The sequence below is a fragment of the Vipera ursinii genome, assembly GCF_947247035.1.
Source record: "Vipera ursinii genome assembly, chromosome: 5".
Classification (NCBI taxonomy): domain Eukaryota; kingdom Metazoa; phylum Chordata; class Lepidosauria; order Squamata; family Viperidae; genus Vipera; species Vipera ursinii.
In genome coordinates this window covers 75,182,882-75,204,913 of record NC_139518.1, presented here as the reverse complement: position 1 = coordinate 75,204,913, position 22,032 = coordinate 75,182,882, and positions in this window count along the sequence as shown.

The following is a 22,032-nucleotide window of genomic DNA, read 5'->3' as shown; positions in this document are numbered from 1 at the left end:
AGCTACAATCCCACCCTTGAGAATGCTAAATAACTTCTAGCCCACATCATAAAAAATACAGTGATGGAAACATGGGTGAAATGGTAATTATGCTACTTAGTTGAGCAAATATATGGTTTTGTTCCATGGGAAATTTGGAATTTTTTTTTAAATAAATCATGAACTCTAATGAAAATATTCACAGTGGTTTAATGTAACTAAACTATTATAACGAAGCTGAGGTTTGCAATGAAACAGCAAGTTTAGAATATCATTTGTTGTTTTTATTTGTCTCATTTAATTTGTTTTTCTATTCTCCACCTTTTGTCCCGATTTTTTAAAAGGTTTTAAAATTAAAAAAAATGGTCAGTTTTTTTTGGGGTGTGTGTGTGAGGGGGGCAAAATCCTACTGCAATCCAGAATTGATTTCCCCTCTAAGAAATGATAAGGGCATTCTCTCTAAAGGAGAATTTGAAATTCTGTTCCTTAACTCATGGGACATCTCACTAGATGCATTCACAGAAAGATACGAAAGCAACACGTCCTTAAATGCCTCCGATGTTCCTAAACCTAGTATTCTTCTTTGGCCTTATCAGAATATTTTCTCAGTGAGATAGTTAAGCTTTCTAAGAAACAGATAATAAGATGTCTGGTAAGTCTTGCTCAATTCTGCATCTTTAAAACAGCCATAGTGCAAATCATAACATATAAGGACTGCAGGAGATAAGTCGAGTGCTGAAGCTTTCTGGAAAGTCATCTGGTAAGATACGAAAACAAGATTGGGGAATAATTAAACAAGACGAGTGGGGAGGTATGTTTTCAGGACAACCTTATCTCACCCTTCTCCAGTGGAGTCTGCTGAGGACAAACTGGGTCTGCTTTTAGGAATAGGATCTAGTTGACTTGAGGTTAGATTTGCATGCAGAGGAGTATTAGGGAGAGCAGATAAGTGATGGAGGAAACCAAAAACAGGAAAGAAAAAAATGGAAGTGAGCAAAGGGAAGAAAGAACATTGAGTTTTTCTGGGATGGAAATTGCCAAACAAGGGATGGAATCTATGCAGCTTCTAAGGCAATCAAAAGTTACTGTTTTTTTTCCAGACTTCATTGAATTTACAGTTCCACTGATGGCTCGGAACCATTCACACTACCTTTAAAACAACAAACCCACAATTTGAGCTCTTCTGTATTCATGATTACTGCTTTTCCAACAGGTAGATGCTGTGGAAGGTAATACTGTTCTCAGCTTCAATTGATTTCCGGAGCAGACGGCCCTACGGACAGTTATTTATTTCTGGATTATATTATTATTAAATGTTCTTGCTTGATCTACTTTTGAAAACAACTTCGTAGTTTCAGCTAATAAAGCACAATTCTTGATGGTAAGAGAGCCACTTTAGCAGTATTACACCATTCATTTATTTATTTACAGTCCAAGAACAATAATGAATTATACATCCATGCAGCAGATAAAACACATACACGTACACACACAGAGTGTAGGATAAGCATGAAATAATTAGAAATATGAACAGGACATCAACTCGCTTCTCTAGGTATAGCTAGTCATAAAAGTTTTCTGACCTTCTAAAAATTGGTTGCAAAGAAGAATGGTGATCTCATAGTCATAAAAGGAACCACGTTTTCTATCTGTCGGTAGTACAAGGCCTGTTCACCATTGTGCATGAAGTGGACACTTGAATAATACAACTCTTGTTGAACTCATATTTAAAATACTACAAGCATCAGGGTGTTTCTATTGTTCTCAGTTTCTCCTTCATTTTTTTTTCTCCTGTGAAATCAGACCTGATGAAGAATTTGAATAAATTTTAAAAATGGCTTTCTACTTGGTATTCTAACTGATTCTCATAAATACTTATGGGCGAAATACAGCCCCTTCATAGTCTGGACTACTTCTAACAGCCATAGTGGAAGAAGGGCAATTTCTTACACTCGTGTAATTTTCACAGATGGCCTCAAATCTACCTCTGATGGATTAGGGGTCCTCCCAAGTAAGAAAAGTAATAGGATTTCTAAGGGGTTAAAATAAGCAACTACCCCCTTCCTAATCTTATTGGAAGGAGTTCAGTTAGGCACCCACACCCCCTATTATGTGTTTGGGCCCAATACAGAGAATTGCTAAGAAATCCTCTAATGCTAATGCTAATAAATAATAATAACAATAACAACAATAATAATAATAAAGTTGGAAGGGACCTTGGAGGTCATCTAGTCCAACCCCCTGCTTAGGCAGGAAACCCCCATTTCGGACAAATGGCTGTCCAGTCTCTTCTTAAAAACTTCCAGTGTTGGAGCATTCACAGCTTCTGAGGCAGGTTGTTCCACTGGTTAATTGTTCTAACTGTCAGGAAATTTCTCCTTAGTTCTAGGTTGCATCTCTCCTTGGTTAGTTTCCATCCGTTGCTTCTTGTCCTGCCTTCAGGTGCTTTGGAGAATAGCTTGACTCCCTCTTCTTTGTGGCAGCCCCTGAGATATTGGAATACTGCTATCATGTCCCCTCTCGTCCTTCTCTTCATTAAACTAGTCATACCCAATTCCAGCAGCCGTTCCTTATATGTTTTAGTCTCCAGTCCCCTAATCATCTTTTTTGTACTTCTCTGTACTCTTTCTAGAGTCTCAACATCTTTTTTACATTGTGATGGCCAAAACTGGAGGCAGTATTCCAAGTGTGGCCTTACCAAGGCATTGTAAAGTGGTATTAACACCTCACGCGATCTTGATTCTATCCCTCTATTAATGCAGCCTACCACTGTTTTGGCTTTTTTGGCAGCTGCAGCACACTGCTGGCTGATATTTAAGTGATTGTCCACTAGGACTCCGAGATCCCTCTCACAGTTATAGGGCGGGGCTACTTCAGTAAAGGACATTTAAACTATACCGAATGCTGCATCATATGCTTTTATTGCTCTTTTGCTAAAGATATTCAACTTCTTTCCTTTAAGGCTTGCATGACTCAGTTCCATTAAATTTAAGTAATGATTATCTTCCTTTTAAATATGTAATTCCTACATAAAGATACATTGGTTTGTACTCGCACTAGTGACTGGTTGTTTTATCATATTTTTTCAACCAGTGAGAATTATTGTAATTTTTAAACTTTGTGCTAAGGTTGTATTTGAATTTTGATTGGACTCAACTGAATTATTCCAGCAGAATCTCACTTCTCTGGCTAGTAATCCATTTCGATAGAGCCCCTATCAGGACCTTGGAGAAGACTGCCTTAGGGGGACAAAAAACCTAAGGTCTCCTGTTCCCTGAAAGGTTGTTGGGGAGAAAGTGATATTTTCTTAATTGGATATTTAAAAACCACCACTGCAGCCTGGCAGCTTCTTTTGTTTTTGTTTCTGTTTTCTCATTCTCTATCCCCCCCCCATTGATCCTTCTCTCTTCTCCAAACTTCACTGAGAATTACTAAATATTTTTTAGGGACACAGCACAGCCTTTGTCTCATTTTTGACTGAATCTAGAGGTAACCAAGTAGGGACGTGGTGGCTCAGTGGGTTAGGATGCTGAGCTTGTTGATCAAAAGGTCGGCAGTTTGGCGGGTCGAATCCCGAGGGCCGCATAACAGAGTGAACGTCTGTTACTTGTCCCAGCTTCTGCCAACCTAGCAGTTTGAAAGCACGTAAAAATGCAAGTAGAAAAATAGGGACCACTACGGTGGGAAGGTAACAGCGTTCCGTGCGCCTTTGGCGTCTAGTCATGCTGGCCACATGACCACGGAGACGTCCTCGGACAACCGCTGGCTCTTTGGCTTTGAAACGGAGATGAGCACCGGCCCCTAGAGTTGGAAATTACTAGCACACATGTGCGGGGGAACCTTTACCTTTACCTTTTTAGAGGTAACCAAAATTCACCCTGATTTGCTCCAGTTTTAAAGTTTTCACCCTGTTCTGTAGAAACTCTCTTCTCTTCTCTTCTCTTTTCCCTTCCCTTCCTTTCCCTCTCTTCTCTCTCTCCCAGTCATGTGGCAGCATATCTTGAAGAAGTAGCAAACTGTCAAAACTTTCTCCTCCTCTCAGCAGTAATAAATAAGGTCTAAACGCTTTGAGTGGGAACAATCTCCTCAGTCCTGGAATCAGCAGAAGACCATTCCAGCAGCACATGCACTATCCCCATTGTTTGTTCTGTCTCCATGCTTTATAACTTCAATTCTTTGACTTCTCACGCTTAGACTTTATAGATTTTATATTTTATTTGAGTAGATTTTATAGTCCTTGAGATTGCACTGAAGGCAATATATGGAAGGAAGTACTACTTTAACACTAGCTTAAGGACCACTCAAACCTGAGAACCAGATAAGAAAATACCACGAGGGGACATACAGGTGGGTCCAAGAGATGATCAGAGAGACAGAATGATTACTGCAGTGTTTTACCTTAGCAGTGCAAGGCCTATGTATGCTGCCCACATTCTCCAAAGGCTGGAGCTTGTTTGTGATGCAATGTCCTGTTCTGTGAACGCTCAGGGAACATGGAAGGAGAAAAGGTTGCCACTGTGTCTTTGTGCTTCCATTAGCTGTAAATTCTTTCTCCAAATAAGAATAACCATAGATTCTTAAACTGGAGAGGAATGTATGGCAATTAAAGCCATTTAATATTTAAAAAGGAGGAAAAATAGTACAAACTTGGTTTCAGTATGGCCAGATACAAGCTAGATGGAAAGAAGATCAGAAAATTGGTATTACAACAATAGATGAAAATTTGGTAAAACAAATTAGAGATCAAAGTCAAGTGCATATAAGAAGGATATATAATGCATTGATAGAAATAGACTCAGAAACGGAACTTGTCAAAGATTGTATGATAAAATGGGCCCAGAATATTCAAGAGCCAATAACGATGGATGTTTGGGAAAAAATTTGGGTCAGAAATGTAAAATTTACTCAGGCTCAAAATTTAAGTGAAAATTTTTATAAAATGTTTTATAGATGGCACTTAGATCCTAAACAATTAGCATGTATGTATCCAAATTATCAGCCTAAATGTTGGAGGTGTGGTTGTGAGGATGCAACCTATTACCATATGTGGTGGACTTGTAAAAAGTTAAAGTGTTTTGGATTAAAATTTGGTGGAATATGCAGAAGGGTTTACTCCACAGTTATTCTTATTGGGTATTATTACTGATTGTACTGTTATAGAAACTAAGTTGATGTTGAATTTAATAATGGCAGCAAGACTTCTAGTTTCGCAATATTGGAAGAAGGAGGAACTGCCTACTATAGAAGACTGGACTTTAAAAGTTTCAAACTTGGCAGAAATGGCAAAAATTTCAGCATACCTAAAAGAACAATCGCAACAGAGATATATTTCGGAATGGAGAAGATGGATTGAATATATTCAGAATAAATATGGGACTAAAAATTTCATCTAGCATATGAATGAATATTAGAATTATAAGATGTATTATTATTTATCTATGTATAAGGGGAGTTAAAGTGCGATAGGATTTAAAGTGTATTCATAGTTGGTTAGCATATTTTAGTTTAAGTTTGTTAGAGCCAATACCCTGCTTTCAGCTCTGGGAAGTTGGGGGGGAGGGGGGAGGATGGGGATGTGGGGGGAGGGGGAGGGATGGAGTATACTTAAAATGTACTGTAAAACTTTTCAATAAAAAAAAAGAATAACCATAGATTCTTGGCTTCTTAATTTTTTTTAACTTGCTAAAGGGTGGAAATGGGAGATGTGATTATATTGAGAAAGCTTTGAAATTAAAAAAGCAAGTTTCATGGAAGCAGAGTTGTGTGATTATTGGATGTGGCCAACTCCTAGATGAGAGTTGCAGTCTCCTATAGAACATTTGAGGTACTCTTGTGTGGTGTTTGGAGGGTATGTCATTGGTCCTCTGACAAAAGGCGGGCCAGAGGTGCAGGATCAATCGGGATCAGCCCTGTTTTACCCAGGGAAATGCTCCCAAGAAATTTTCTCTGCCACCCTGGAGAAAACACATAGACCCACTGACCTTTTCCATAAAAAGGAAATTTATATTTGCTTTCGGTGCAGATTTCACTGGTGAAATGGCACAGGGGGAAGTTTTTATCCCTGGTTTCTTTTATTCTACTATTTCTTTAATTTTCACATGTAATTAGGAAGGAAGGAAGGAAGGAAGGAAGGAAGGAAGGAAGGAAGGAAGGAAGGAAGGAAGGTAGGTTTCCACATTATTTCAAGAATCTGTGAAATCTCTCTGAGGAGATGCTAAGTCAAAATGTAATTTTTGCGGCAGGAAAGTTGGAGAGAACTAAAGTATTTGGACACAAACTTTTTGCCTTGCCACATGCTACACATCATTTTGAACAATAATAGTATCTGACCCTAAGAAGGATGGTAACAATATGTGAAGGGGGAATGGGAGGGCCCAGCTGGCCTTGGGAATGAAGATCTCTTCCATATGCTTACCGCATACAGAGATAAAAATAATACAAACGTCTCTTTGCTGACTCATTTGAACTGTGCTTCATGAAGGACGGGAGCCTTGCATTTGTGATGCACGATTTCTCACGAGCCCAGGGAGACAAGCAGGTGAATCATATGTCAGAGGCAGAGGAGCACTGGTCGGGGCCTCTCAAGTTCCACCACCTGCAGACAGGCATGTTAAGCCTCCAGCTGGGAATTTCCCCAGCATTTTGTGTCTGACTAGTGGTAGCCACTGGGAGAAAAAGTGATGTAGACAAAATGGCAAGTTGTGTTATTTTCTTCAACTAGCCTTGTCAACTGTGGGCGTTTGTTTGCACAGCTTGAGTCTCCTGGGTCTTCCGAGAAAAGGAAGCTGCATTTTGAGATGTGGCTAGAACGAAAATCTGCTGAAAAACAGGAATGAAGGACAATCCCAATCCAGAGCAATTTATAGTTTGAAAAAAAAAGGAAAGCGATTCAATCTTCTTTCCACCTGGGTTCATCAATATCAGGAGACGAAAGTAGAGATTAACAAATTTCCTTCCCCCAGTTTTAGTTTTTGTAGACAAAAGTTAATGCAAATTTTGTTTTTCATTAAAATTTCCACTTGCTGTGACTCTACCACTCTTCCCCCCCCACCCAAGGTCCTACCGTACTAAGCTGCAACCAACTTACTAAGCTCCTTCTCTTTTCTTCAGAGTTTGTCAAGCATAATGTCACGACAAAGAATATGCTAGGCAACAAGCGCCATTGCTGAGGAATTGATTGTTAGAAGTTGCAGAGTTATTGGGATCAGCGCTGTGGCATATCATGGGTGTCTGCACCATAAGACCAGATGGGGCAAATTATGTCATGTATTCTATGATGCCTTCGTGGAATTTATGCAAGTGTATATCAGCTGGGCAAAGAAATCCTGACTTCTTTTTGGTTTTTACCACAAAGGTGTCTAAGGGCACATCCACTATGTGGGAAACATAGGAGAAAGAGATCAGCAAATCATGGAGTATAACATGGACCCCCTCACACAGAGTGGATGGTTCTTATACAAACTGGGATGCATTTACTAGTTTTGGGTGCTGGTATCTGAACCCTTAACTAGTCCTGCCACAGAATAAGAGATTTTGATATTTGCAAAATATAACCTGAAAAGCCTCAACCTTGAGACAGTCTTGATGTATTGGGAAGAATATTGGAAGGTAGTGCAGAAAGATCAGATGTCTCCATTAGCTGCTGCCTTTTCTGAGCAGGAAATGATCTGAGGGCAATGACATTTAGAAATATTTCTAAATATTTCTAAAGCAACTTCCAGTGTATCATTTCCTGGGCAGTAATTGTGTTAGTCTCTTCTGATGGTCTTCTTCTACAACAAACTTGGGAAAGTTCTTCTGTCAAATTCTAAAGAGGATTTAAATGCCATGTTGCAATCTTTTATTGATTTTATGGCAATTTCTTTTGATTGTTGTGAGCCATGCAGAGTTGTTCAGAACTAGGCAGTGTACACATTTAATAATTATTTATTATTTAAAAGAATTAGTTTTAAATTGAAAAACTTTCAGTCTTTTCCAGAATTTCGGTTTGTTTCAGAACAAACCCCAGGAAGGGGTTTATTAACACCGTTTACCTTAGAAAGTCTGCAGGTTTCAATATTGACTTTCTGACTAGTTCCTGCTAATGAGATTTTTTTTTTTAGGATGGAACATAATTATACTTATTTTGATTGGACTTGATGCTCTGTATGGCAACTGGCTATCAAGAAATATGTATGCATACCAATTGCAAATATATATATATATTTTCCTTTTGGTTGGCAGCCAGCACAAGTAAAAATCTCCAGATGAAGCTGTAAGGCTTTTTGAGTAGCTTATCCAGGCCCCCTTGGTGGGTCATTCAGACCTCAGCTAAGATTTAATAGGTGCAAACAAGCTCTATGTTCCACTAGCCATATATTTCTTTGATGTGGCAAAGTGCTCAAAGAGATTAAATTGGCTTGCTAGTAATTTCATTTCACAACAGAATAACAGCAAGAAAAATGAAAGAAGAGTTCTCCCAATTTTCTGTTCTCCAGACATGTCAAATTATCTCTTTCAATCCAGGGAAAAGCTAGTTGAAACCCAATAAGAATGGAGCTACTTCCCCATTCATGCATAGAAACAGCCCTGAGAATAAAGTCCAGAGCAGAAGCACAAGAGGAGTTCTAGCTTAATCTTTGCTATAAAGTTACATTAAAAGAATCTTGCAAGGCTGAGAGTCTTCTCTGCCTTTTTCTTTTTACTCAATGGGAAACTAGAGAGGGTCTCTTTTGAAATGTTTCTCACACCACCATTCTTCTATTGGCTGAATCTTCTTTTGTGTGCTAGTTGCCTGTCTATGGCCCTCCTTCCTGCCTCCCAAGGCCATTTTCATATACCATTACAGAAACTAACTTGATTGCCCATTGACAAAAGGCTATCTTCCAACAAGGAAGGCTCAGAGAGATCCTGTGATGGGAAGCTCTGCCATTCAAGCAGGGACAATTTAGGACAGGGGTCTTCAAACTTGGCAACTTTAAGACTTGTGCACTTCAACTCCCAGAATTCCTCAGCCAGCCCTAAGTCCACAAGTCTTAGTTACCAAGTTTGAAGACCCCTGATTTAGGAGAATCAGCTGAGGCATCTGCTGCTGCTACCCACAAGCTATCTCACTCTCCTTGATGGTAGGACTGACCCTAGTTAGAGAATACCCTTGTTCTCTCTAACAACAACATATCACATTGGTGAAGATGCTCTTTGGGGTAAGCCTGAAGTATGGTGCTTTGATGTAAAATGAGGGCATTTAACTTTTGCAGCCTGCTCCTCTCTGTGGTCTGACATATAATCCCAGGCTTATGGATCAAAGCTTTTTGTTTAGTATTTGTTTATTCTTTTATGCGTGCATTTGTCTAAAAGAAACAATGTGTCCTTTAAACTTCTTTTGCCAACTTGGGTGATCATGATGAAAAGACTAAACTGGGTCAGACCTGGTTTGTACATGAATGGGACACCAGAGAAAATTACAGTCTGATAGGATAGATGGATAAATAAAAAGATGGTCACAATAAACTACTTCCGTACTGTTGCCAAAAATAGCTGCATGGATGGGTTCATGTTGTGATCAGAAGCCAAGCTTTAGTTAAGGAAGACATTACCTCCCACCCCCGCTCAAAATCATAGGTTTTATGGGATTCCTTTTCTAGAAATAATAATTTGTTCCTACCCTACCTCATTCCATTTGCCCTTATATCTAGGACACCTAGACTGGAACAGGTCTGTGGTCCCTTCTAGCCCGGTGATTCTAATGGTTCTAATTTTCAGCTGAATTAATAGTATCAATCTCATTCCACAGGTTAACTGGCTTGGTCTAGGTTGGAAGTGTGGCCAGATTTTTAGCTTAGTGGATTATTTTATTTTAAACCAGTGCATTGGAAGCACTGATTTAAAATAAAAACTATGCGGAGTGGTTAAGAGGCTGGGTTCGTTGGCTGGAAAGCAGGCAGCCCCGTTTCAGAAGACTCCATGTAACAGGGTGAGTTCCCACCCTTGCCCCAGCTCCTAGCACAGGGGTAGGCAACCTTGGCTCTTTTATGACTCGTGGACTTCAACTCCCAGAATTGCTGGCTCAGGAATTCTGGGAGTTGAAGTCCACGAGTCACAAAAGAGCCAAGGTTGCCTACCCCTGTCCTAGCAGTTCTAAAGCATGCAAATGCAAATAGACAAATAGGTACCACTTTGGTGGGAAGGTAACAGTGCTCTGTGACATCAGGTTGGCCACATGACCATGGAAATGTGTTCGGATAGCTCTGGCTCAATGGCCTTGAAATGGAGATGAGCATCGCCCCTTATAGTCGGCAACAACTAGCAGAATAAAATCTGCAGGGACTCCTTTTTTTATTGGAAGCAATAAAGGCAGGCGGGGGGGGGGGGAGGAAAGAGATTATCTAATATCAATTCTTTCAGGTAATAGAATGGATTTGGACCCACTGGGTCTATTCCCACATCTGTTACACTTGTGGAAACTCTCTTTTAGAAGTCTAATGTTGATCCTACTAGTGAAAATGCTAGCAACCATAGCTTTCCACTACTAAAAAAAAGACCAGTGGGTCAAGCAGACCAGATGCAGCTGATAAAAGTTCCACACTGGCTGCTGATCTCTTCTGATCCACCTTAATCTCCCTACCCTCTTCAGTAGATCTGGAAGCTGTTAGGTTACTTCCTCCCTCCCTCCCTTCTTCCCTTCCTTCCTCCCTCCCTTTGTAAGTAGTCTTTGCTACATACTGTATCTATGTCATTTAGTGTTGTATCCTGTTTATAGACCACACAGCCTAAGAGAAAAGGTCATGGGATCATAATGTAGGAAAGCACCAATTAAGTAAGTCAATGTAACTGAATTAAGCATACTTAATTATGAATACGTAACAAATAATACAAAATGACAACAGCATCTCATTAAATTAAAAAGTAAAATATGCTATCTGGAGATAAAATAGAGGCTCCTTATCCACAGCATGGGACGCGATGGCTCCGTGGGTTAGGATGCTGAGCTTGTCAATCAGAAGGTCGGCAGTTTGGCGGGTCAAATCCCAAGTGCCGCGTAACAGAGTGAGCGCCTGTTACTTGTCCCAGCTTCTGCCAACCTAGCAGTTTGAAAGCACGTAAAAATGCAAGTAGAAAAATAGGGACCACTACGGTGGGAAGGTAACAGTGTTCCGTGCACCTTTGGCATCTAGTCATGCCGGCCACATGACCACGGAGACGTCCTCGGACAAGCGCTGGCTCTTCGGCTTTGAAATGGAGATGAGCACCGGCCCCTAGAGTTGGAAATGACTAGCACACATGTGCGGGGGAACCTTTACCTTTACCTTTATCCACAGCAATTCAAGCTTATAGTACAAAGATAATCATATTAAACCTTAAGTAAGAAGAAATGCAGAATTTCTGTATAATGGAAGGAGGCGACCTTCATATCGTTTGGATCATGATTTGCATCACCCTTACTCAAGTTTATGGGAATTATACAGGTAGTCCTCGACTTACAACAGTTCATTTCGGGACCAAAGTTACAATGGCACTTGAGAAAGTAACTTATCACCATTTTTCATATTTATGACCATTGTAGCGTTTCCCATGATTGTGTGATCAAAAGTCAGATGCTTGGAACCGACTCATATTTATGATGGTTGCAGTGTCATGTGATCACCTTTTCTGTTCCGGGGTCATGTGATCACTTTTTGTGACTTTTTGTGACCAAAGTCAATGGGGAAGCCAGAGTCACTTAACAACTGTGTTACTAAGTTAACAACTGCATGATTCACTTAACAACCGTGGCAAGTAAGGTCATAAAAAGGGGCAAAATTCCCTTAACAACTGTCTTGCTTAGCAACAGAAATTTTGAGCTTAATTCTGGTCATAAACTGAGGACTTCTTATACAGAAGTCTATTACGTTTTCTATCCTGCTATGCAGATAACAGTTCACCCTATGATTCATTTCCCCCCATTCTCCTTCTTCTTCATAGCCAAGTGAGTCCACACTTCCTAAGCCTGCAGAAAATTTATTCTTCTCCATTGGTAATCCCTATACTGTCACAGACGTGTTGCTAGAAATGGCACTTTTCTTATTTCCCACATACAATGCCCATGGAGCACAGCTGTTAGTGGATCCCCTAAATTTTGTTTCCTTCCCTTCCCAACAAACGTTACTAACCGACAGAAGAATATCACACTTCAACCAGCATTCCCCATCCTGATACTCTCCAGATGTGTTGGGGCCACAGTTCCTTTGGGTCCCATGCTACTGGCCAAAATTAGCTTGGAAATCTGGGGTCTGTAGTTCCAAGGCAATTAGGAAAGGACCAGATTAGGGGAGGCTGCCCTCTTATTCTGAGGAAACTAGAGCCTGACTGTCAAAATCATGGACCAATGCAAGCTATATTGAAATTAGTAAACTAATGCTGGAGCTGAGGATGGGAGAATTCAGGTGTTCCTCTCCATTGTTGCCTAACGGCCAATTGAAGAATTTATTGTATATGTGCATTTTTTTCTCGCCTATACTTAGATACACCTTGGATATGCAAATAAAGAAAACATAGGTAAAGGTAAAGGTTCCCCCGCACATGCGTGCTAGTCGTTTCCAACTCTAGGGGCCGGTGCTCATCTCCGTTTCAAAGCCGAAGAGCCAGCGCTTGTCCGAGGACGTCTCCGTGGTCATGTGGCCGGCATGACTAGATGCCAAAGGCGCACGGAACACTGTTACCTTCCCACCGTAGTGGTCCCTATTTTTCTACTTGCATTTTTATGTGCTTTCGAACTGCTAGGTTGGCAGAAGCTGGGACGGGTAACAGGCGCTCACTCTGTTATGCAGCACTCGGGATTCGACCCGCCAAACTGCCGACCTTCTGATCGACAAACTCAGCATCCTAACCCACTGAGCCACCGCGTCCCTAAAGAAAACATATGTAGGCTTTATTCTGTGCCAGTTTTGAAATAGTTTGATTGATGGCCGTGTGTGAATCTGACTACTTCCTGAGTGAATATACTGCTGAAACTGCTGATTCATACATTTGCCAGTGATTCCTAAACATATGTGTTTTACAAACAGCATGTGGTACCCATGACTGCCCAGATTATGATCACAGATGGCTTCTGTAATGGGTGAGAAACAGGTGAAGTTCATTGACATGGATAACCCTAAGATAAGCCAGTGAAGGCCATCCTGCCACCATAGGAACTATTGCAATTTACTCTACTGGTGTGTACTTTTCCAAAAACCAATTATTGCATGCAAATTCTTTTGCAACTATATGATAATAAGATACTGAAGTTTCATATTCATTTCTTTGTTGTTGGTGTTTGGGGATTTGAATCTGGGTCAGCAGAAAAACTCCCAAAAGTTGATTTCTAATTACTATGCAGCTTTATGAAAGGTATATATCTATCTATATTCCTTTCACAGAGTTTCCTTGGCAACAATATGGAAGCATTTTTGACCAGTCAAAGCATTGTTTAAATACATTATTTTAAGCTGTTTAAGGGCAAACAATAATAATAGATGCCTCTACTATTCCCCAATTTATTGCTTTGATGGCACTTCATACATTACTAGGTTACAACTTCTCCCTTAAACTGTTCTTACAAGTGATGGTGCAAACATTCAGTTTTGTTCTAGCCTCTCCTCCCTCTCCACTTCCTTCCTATAGCTTTGAACATGACATTTGTTAACCCAGGTGACAGTTAATCCAGCATGAAATTCAAATTATGTATTCTCACTATACTGAATGGAGTTTTTGGAACAGATTTATTTTTATTTATACATTTATATTTTCTATTTCTAAACTGTACATCCCCCCAGAGGTGGGGATTTAGTCTGACTCTTTAAGTTGAGACTTGTCTGAAATGTTCTATCTGTTCAGCATAGCCCTTGACATCACTAGAGCATGCAGGCCCCTCCAACTTTCACAAGACACTGGTCCTTTGCAGGGGCTTTTTATTATTATGGTTGGCCATAATAGTCAGCTAGGTGTTTAGACTGGATTTGACATTTTTATCCACCTATCAAATCCTTCCCAAGGGCCTGGAATAAGCGGATGTTTTTGTTGGATGATGTTAAGGGTATAATCTCAGGATTTAAGCTGAGTATAGCTGCCTTTTGCAATTGACTGATGGTGATTTTGTCAATGCCGATGGTGTTCAAGTGGTTCTCCAGATCTTTTGGGATTGTACCCAAAGTGCCTATTACTTTTGGTTCTATCTTTGCTTTTTTTGCTACAGTCATTCTACTTCTATTTGCAGGTCTTTCTGTTTTGTGATTTTCTCCAGTTCTTTCTCTTCTATTCGGTTTTCTCAAGGTAGTCCATGTCCATGACTTTGTTATTAAGATTTGTCACACAGTCAACAAGATGTTCAGATTGGATTTGATGTTTTTGTCAACCTGTCAAGTCCGGTCCAAGGACCTGTTATAAGCAGATGTGCATGTTTGATGGCCTTAAGGGTATTGTTGGAGGATATAAGCTGTTCAGAGCAAAGCTTTCTTTATTGTTATTATTATTGCACTGATTTACAGTTATTTTCATAACTGCAATTTTTATGAAAAATATCTCTTCATATTTGTTTAAAATTTACTTCATTTGTGTTCTGGAAATCAATATTTTCAGAGGGGGGGAAAGCACAGAATGTGTCTTCTGACATTTGGATATTAGCTCCAAGTGAATAAAAATAGAAGTCTGAACTTTTAAAAATATTTGAAACTGGTGCTTTCCATATTTTTTTAAAACTCTGGGATTAATCATTAAATGAACATATTTTCTTACACTTGACTTATCTTTCTGGCTCCTTATCTGCCAGGTTAGCTAAAATACAAGGCAGAAATACTGATAGAAATACGTAAATATAATTCATGGAATTAATATTTAATATTAATATTTATTAAATTTTTATACCGCCCTTCTCCCAAAGGACTCAGGGCGGTGTACAGGGCAATAAAAATTAAAAAACAAAGTACAAAAGTTAAAAATGATTAAATGATTTATGCCCGATATATACAATAGTTAAAACCATATTAAAACCCAACCCCAAACCCATCAGACCAGGCCGGTTTGCTCAAATAAATAAGTTTTTAGATCCCGCCGGAAGGAGCGAAGGTCGGGGGCAATCCGGAGCTCAACCAGCAAGCGGTTCCACAGGTCTGGCGCGCCCACAGAGAACGCCCTCCCCCTGGGGGCTACCAGTCGACATTCTCTGATCGGAGGCACCCTGAGGAGGCCCTCTCTGTGGCAGCGCACTGGATGGAGGGAAGTTGACGCCGGCCGCAGGTGCTGCCATAGGTAATCCAGACCCATGCCATGTAGGGCTTTGTAGGTCATTACCAGCACCTTGAATCTCACCCGGAGGGCAACCGGAAGCCAATGCAGCTTGTGGAGCAAAGGTGTAACATGGGAGTATCGGGAGACTCCCAACACAACTCGCACGGCTGCATTCTGCACCAGTTGAAGCCTCCGAGTGGTCTTCAAGGGCAGCCCCATGTATAGAGCATTACAGTAGTCAAAACGAGAGGTCACGAGCGCATGAGTGACTGTACGCAAGGCATCCCGGTTCAGATAGGGCCGCAACTGGCGCACCAGGTGAACCTGGGCAAAGGCCCCCCTAGTCACAGTTACTATGTGATCTTCTAAAGAAAGCTGTGAATCTAGGAGGACCCCCAAGTTGCGCGCCCTATCTACGGGGGGCAATAACTCACCCCCCATAGCAAGAGATGGAGTAATCTGAATTTCCCGGGATGCCGGCACGAACAGCCACTCAGTCTTGTCAGGGTTGAGCCGAAGCCTGTTCCTCCCCATCCAGACCCAGACCGCCTCCAGGCAACGGGACATCACGTCGAGGGCATCACTGGGGTGGTTTGGGGTTGAAATGAAAAGCTGGGTATCATCAGCATACTGATGATACCCAACTCCCAAACCACGAATGATCTCACCCAGAGGCTTCATATAGATGTTGAACAGGAGAGGCGAGAGGACCGATCCCTGGGGAACTCCACAAATGAGAGGCCTCAAGGTTGACCTCTGCCCCCCTGCCAACACCGACTGCGAACGTCCCAGAAGGTAGGAGAACCACTGAAAAACTGTGCCTCCCACTCCCAACCCTCTGAGACGCCGCAGCACAATACCATGGTTGATGGTATCGAAAGCCGCTGAGAGGTCTAACAGGACTAGGACAGAGGAAAAACCCCTGTCCCGAGCCTGCCAGAGATCATTCACCAGTGCGACCAATGCCGTCTCCGTGTTGTACCCGGGCCTGAAACCCGATTGGTACGGGTCCAGATAATCAGGGAGCTGATGCGCCACCATGCTCTCGACAACCTTCGCAAGAAAGCGAAGGTTGGAGACCGGACGAAAGTTGTTTAATACAGCTGGGTCCAGGGCAGGCTTCTTGAGGAGGGGTCTCACCACTGCCTCCTTCAAGGCGGTGGGAAAACTACCCTCACTCAATGAAGCAGTTATCACTGCCTGGAGCCAGCCTCGTGTCTCATCCCGGGCCGCATAAACCAGCCAGGAGGGACACGGGTCCAATAAACACGTGGTGGAGCTCAGCTTCCCCATGATCCTGTCCACGTCTTCAGGAGTCACAGGGTCGAACTCCTCCCAGATAACATTGACAAGACTGCCCGTGTCCTCATCGTCAGATATCGGCTAAACTCCTCGGCACGACCCTGCAAGGGCTCCTCCCTCACCTCCTGATTAAGGAGGGAGCGAGTTACCCTAAACAGGGCGGCCGGGCGATTATCTGCGGACGCGATGAGGGTAGCAAAGTGGTTAGACCTTGCCACCTTCATCGCCGCGAGATAAGATCTCGTGAACGACCTTAGTTGCAACCGGTCGGATTCAGATCGGCTGGACCTCCAACAGCTCTCTAGGCCCCGTCTCCGACGCTTCATCTCCCGGAGCTCCATAGAGAACCATGGAGCCCATTGGGATCTGCACCGGGTCAAGGGCCACATGGGTACAACTTGGTCGAGTGCCTCTGTGGCTGCCTTTTCCCAGGCTTCCACTAGGGCATCAGCCGAGCTGTGGGCAAAGGAGGCAGGTGGGGACCCAAGCGCTGCCTGGAACCGCTCAGAGTCCATTAAGCGCCTAGGGCGGAACCATGTCGTTGGTTTGACAGCCCCACGATGGGGGGTAGCAAAACGGAAGACCAGCCGCAGGAGATGATGATCGGTCCATGACAGGGGTATAACAATTGGAAAAACCCCACCCAGATCATCTAACCACCGTCCAGATAGAAAAACCAAATCGAGCGTGTGACCCCCCCATGAGTTGGACCCTGAATAATCTGCATCAGGTCCATGGCCGTCATGGAAGTCATGAACTCCCGACCTAACTCAGATGATCCCCCCAGGGATGGTAGATTGAAGTCACCCAAAACCATAAGTTTGGGGAACTCAATCACCAACCCTGAGAGGATATCGAGAAGCTCAGGCAGGGCTGCTGCTACGCGACTAGGCGAAAAGTACACCAGCAGCAAGCCCAACTGAGCTGTAGGACCACATCTCAGGAGGAGGGATTCACACCCGACTATCTGGATCATGGTGGCCTCCCGCAGGCATAAGGTCTCCCTTGCAACTACCGCCACTCCACCACCCCTACCCTGAGCCCGAGGCTGGTGCAGCACCCGGAAACCTGATGGGCAAAGGTCAGCCAGGGGGACACCACCCTCTGGGCCCAACCAGGTCTGCATAATGCATGCCAGGTCCGCATGCTCCTCCTCAATCAACTCACGTATGAGAGGAGCCTTATTCATTATGGACCTGGCATTAAAATACACGAGCCTGAGCTCAGGTGGCTGCTCATCCTCGCTCCCGGTACCATGGGCCGAAATCAGAGGGTCGGAGTCCATCACCGCTTGAAGACAGCGGGGACGCACTCCCAGATATTGATGCGGCCCTCTGTTCATACACCTGCTGCCATTCCCTACCGCCGTGGGAATAGGCAGTCCCACACCCCGCTCCGGGGCCCCGGAGGCACCCAACCTAAGCCTCGTCACGGCGTGATTAATCCCAGGCCTGGTCTGAGTAACGGTTGGTGGAGCCCCCCCGGTTTCCAACCAAACCTGTGAACCCTCCCCCCTCCCTAACCCCACAAAAATTTAGCTAAAAAGCGCACCAGGGGCCTCTTATTAAATTTATGATAGAGGCTCCTGTCCCTGCCCAATCATCTCTCAGGGTCCCAATAATTGGGCCTGTCATCAAGAGGAACGGTGGAAACAAAGGCGGGTCGCGCCCAGGAAGGCGGGGCACCCCTGAGCGCATATAAGTCTGTGCTTGAATAAAGCAGATAAACCATTGTCCGGGTAGGTCCAGCCAGGCAGTCCCATAGTCAGTCAGTCAGGGAGATGTAAAACAGAAGGTCAAAAATGTCCAGTCCACCAGCTCCCTGCCACTGAGCTGGGTACCTTCCAGGTAACTTCCAAAGCAGATCGGGGACCTCCCTCTCACGGAGGGCCCAAATCTATCTGGGAGCGGACGGGATACCAACCCAAATAAGGCATACTTCCCTAGATCTCTCACCTCTAGGGAGGCAGCAGATGGTATAGGTTGGTATAACTGATGGTACATCTGAGCCACCCTCTCACAGCAGCTCATCCAAGACCTTCTAAGTCCAGTGGGTTCATGGGGGGAAAGAGAGAGAAAAGCAGCAATTGCCAGGCATAAAAACCTGAAGATGACAATGTTCAAATTGGAGAGGTTCTTCTCAAAAGCGGGGAGAGCGAGGAAGGCTGAACAGCAGACGGGCCCCAAGGCAGGTAACTCAAGTCCAAATGGCCAGAGCACGGGCGCCATGAGCTAACATGTGTCATCCGGCCAGCAACATACTGCACCAACAGTCCGACGCCAGCCGTAGGTCTCCCCCGCCGAGAACAGGCGTGAAACAGCCTCAAATAGCCACTGAGCAAACCACGAACAAACCACGAACAGCCAAAACGCTCCCACTCAACTCTCTGCCTGCCGCTCCATAGCAACGCCGGGCCAGCCTCCATTTCACGAGCATACGGCAATTCCGGAGGCCACTCTAGGCCGCGGCTCTATCGGCTCCGAAGATCAGCTGCTCAGAGCCCTCCAAGCCGCGGCTCCTCCCAGCTCCACAGGGGCCTCCAAAAAGACGCCGAAGCTCACAGATGTAATTCGAAACGGAGGGCTGCAACTCCAACGAAACTGCCGACTGTCTTTCTTCTTAGGTCATTCGTCTCTCCAAACCCCGACACAGAGGAGAAAACATCTCTGCAGACCCGTCGGACCTCGAAAGACCCCCGAGGATGCCAAAAAAGCTGGAACTCTCCACAGAGCTCAGCCAAGCACGTCTGCCATCTTGGGCATGCGCCATATGATGGTGTTACCTAGGTTCCCCCAAGCACGCATAATTAAGATTGAAGTAAGAAGATTTTGAAGTACTTTAAGTGTCTCCCTTTTTCCTTCTGTGTCCTGTCAGTCCCTTTTACCTATAGTATCAGGGGATTCAAATTTAGCACAATAGAGATACATGAATCTTGGAGCTGACTCATCAGATTTGTTACATTTTTTTCAAAACAGCAGCTAAATTTGAGGGGTTTTTTTTGAAAAATGCAATAACCAATTGACTTGACCTGGCTTTTCCAGCAGATCTTAAAAACAGGTGATTCATGAAGCATTCCCTCTTTTAGTGTGGCATTGTTTTTTTAATCCATTCTAGCATAGAACTGTGAGTTATTATTCATGCTATATTATGCTTAATTTTTAATCTTATCTTACAAAATAGGCAAAATGTAATGTGAAAGCCACTGAGAGGCATTGACAGGATGAGTGGCATATAAACCTAGCAAATAAATCAGTAAAATAAAAATAAATGCAATTCTAAATTCAGAGTTAAGGCTTGAAGCCAAATGGAAAAAAATATATATCAAAAACGATTTCAATGTGCTCAATAATGGTTTGTTGATCTGACACAAAATTGATAAAAATGACACGATGAATAACTTGAGCTTTGTTTGTGAACAACCAGAAGGTTAAAAGCAAAGGATTGTTGTTGTTGTTTTACTTTAGAGAGCAAAAGATGACATTGACAATATCTTGTAGAAACATGCACAGGGACTGCTTACATCAGACATGTCAAGCTCGTGATGTCGCACAACGTATCGGGACAGTTTTGCCATTGCCAGCAATGGGGTGGGTGTGGCTTCCGGATGACACATCTGGCCTGTGGGCCGGGAGTTTGACACCCTTGCCTTACACTGTACCAGCAAGAAGACTGCATACAAAATGAAGGGGAACAGATTACCCAGTAGCCTTGCTTCCTATTAAAGGGGACTTCTGCAGGTTCACAGATATGAGGTGTGAACATCTTCTACTGAAGCAGGAACCACAGCTGATCAGGATTTGGGATCAGGGAAAAGGCCCCTAGCAGATACATCTGTAGTATGCTGAGGTTGTATATATCATTGCAATATATACAGTGCCAGCATATATCAATGCAAGGCACTGGATATTACAGTAGTGGCCAAAATTGTGGAAACCTTTTGGAAAAAGTGTATTTTTGAGGTTTGATGGCTAATAACACCACTTTTTTTTGGAGTAGTACCATAAACGTATTTATCAATGGAAAGATAATTTAATCAAGAATGTAATGCTTGTTCAATGTTTGTTCAATTATCTGTACTGTATTCTATGAAAAGTTATAGCCAAGTAACCAGAAAAAAGCACAACTTGATATCAGGTAGCTTTTCTTCATCTGATTGTAGCCAATGAGCATGAGTGTTTACAGAGCCAATCAGGTGTCATCTTGTTTTGGCAATGAGCCAATCAGATCACAGTAGGATTCCGTTATTGATGTCAGGTATTGAAGCTGAGAGGAGGACGTTTGTCAGTGTGTTATGTGATCGCTATCAAGTCGGTTTGGTTTTTCCTCCCTTTCATTTAGTGAGCTTGTAAAACGTAATAAAATTAAAGTAACGGTGCAAAGAGTTGACTGGTTGCCCAGAAAGCGATGTAAAATAGTATTATGAAGTGAACAAGGTTACAGTTATAAAGAAATGAGAAGAAAAATTGGTGGAAACTTAACCAAAGGTGGCATTTCTACTGTATACACTTTTTCCCAAAAGGATTCCACAATTTTGGCCACTACTGTAGATATAATGCTGTTTCTTGGGTGTGGTTTTCCAACACCAATCCTGGCCTAGCCACATTTATGGTGAGAATTTCATGGACTGTGAATAGGGTCAGGAGAAAACATTTACAGTACCTGGCATTACTTTGGGTGATTTTCTTGACAGATTAATTTTTCTTTTAAAAGTTCTTTGACAAGGAAACCAGAGTTTCCAAAATGATGTCATTTGGTCTCTGTAGATGTTTAAGCTGTTACTTTGCCTCCTCCACTTCTGAGAGCAGAACAATTTCTCAGCAACGTATCCTCTAACTGTCCCATACTGACTATAGCAGTAGCAGCCGGGAATGCTGAACCAGGAATCTGCTGACTTATATGCTGAATTAGTTTCCTGATGGGCTTGCCAGCTTCTCACATTTTTCAAAGCTCCTTCACTCCTTCTGAGTGGGAAGATCTATGTTCTACCATAAAGTGATCAGAGATAGTAGCTTTTCCTGTCCTGCATTATATTACATGTGCAAGTAAAAGCCAAATACTTTTGTGTGTGTGTATGTGGGGTGTGTGTGTCATTTTCTGACCAGGAGACTAGTTGGTTCTGACAGAGGAATTAATTTTTCTACCCTGGATGCAGGGACTTGCCTTTAAACGTTCATATTATGGGGCTGACTGTGGCTCAGACCATGAGCTTCTCCTTGCAAAGTTTAGGCTCAAACTGAAGAAAGTAGGGAAAAGCACTAGGCCACTCAGGTATGAATTAAATCATATCCCTGTTGAATATACAGTAGAGGTGACAAATAGATTTAAGGAATTAGATCTGATAGACAGAGTGCCTGAAGAACTATGGACAGAGGTTCGTGACATTGTACAACAGGTAGCAACCAAAACCATCCCAAAGAAAAAGAAATGCAAGAAAGCAAAATGGCTGTCTGAGGAAGCTTTGCAAATAGCTGAGGAAAGGAGGGAAGCGAAAGGCAAGGGAGAAAAACATAGATATGCCCAATTGAATGC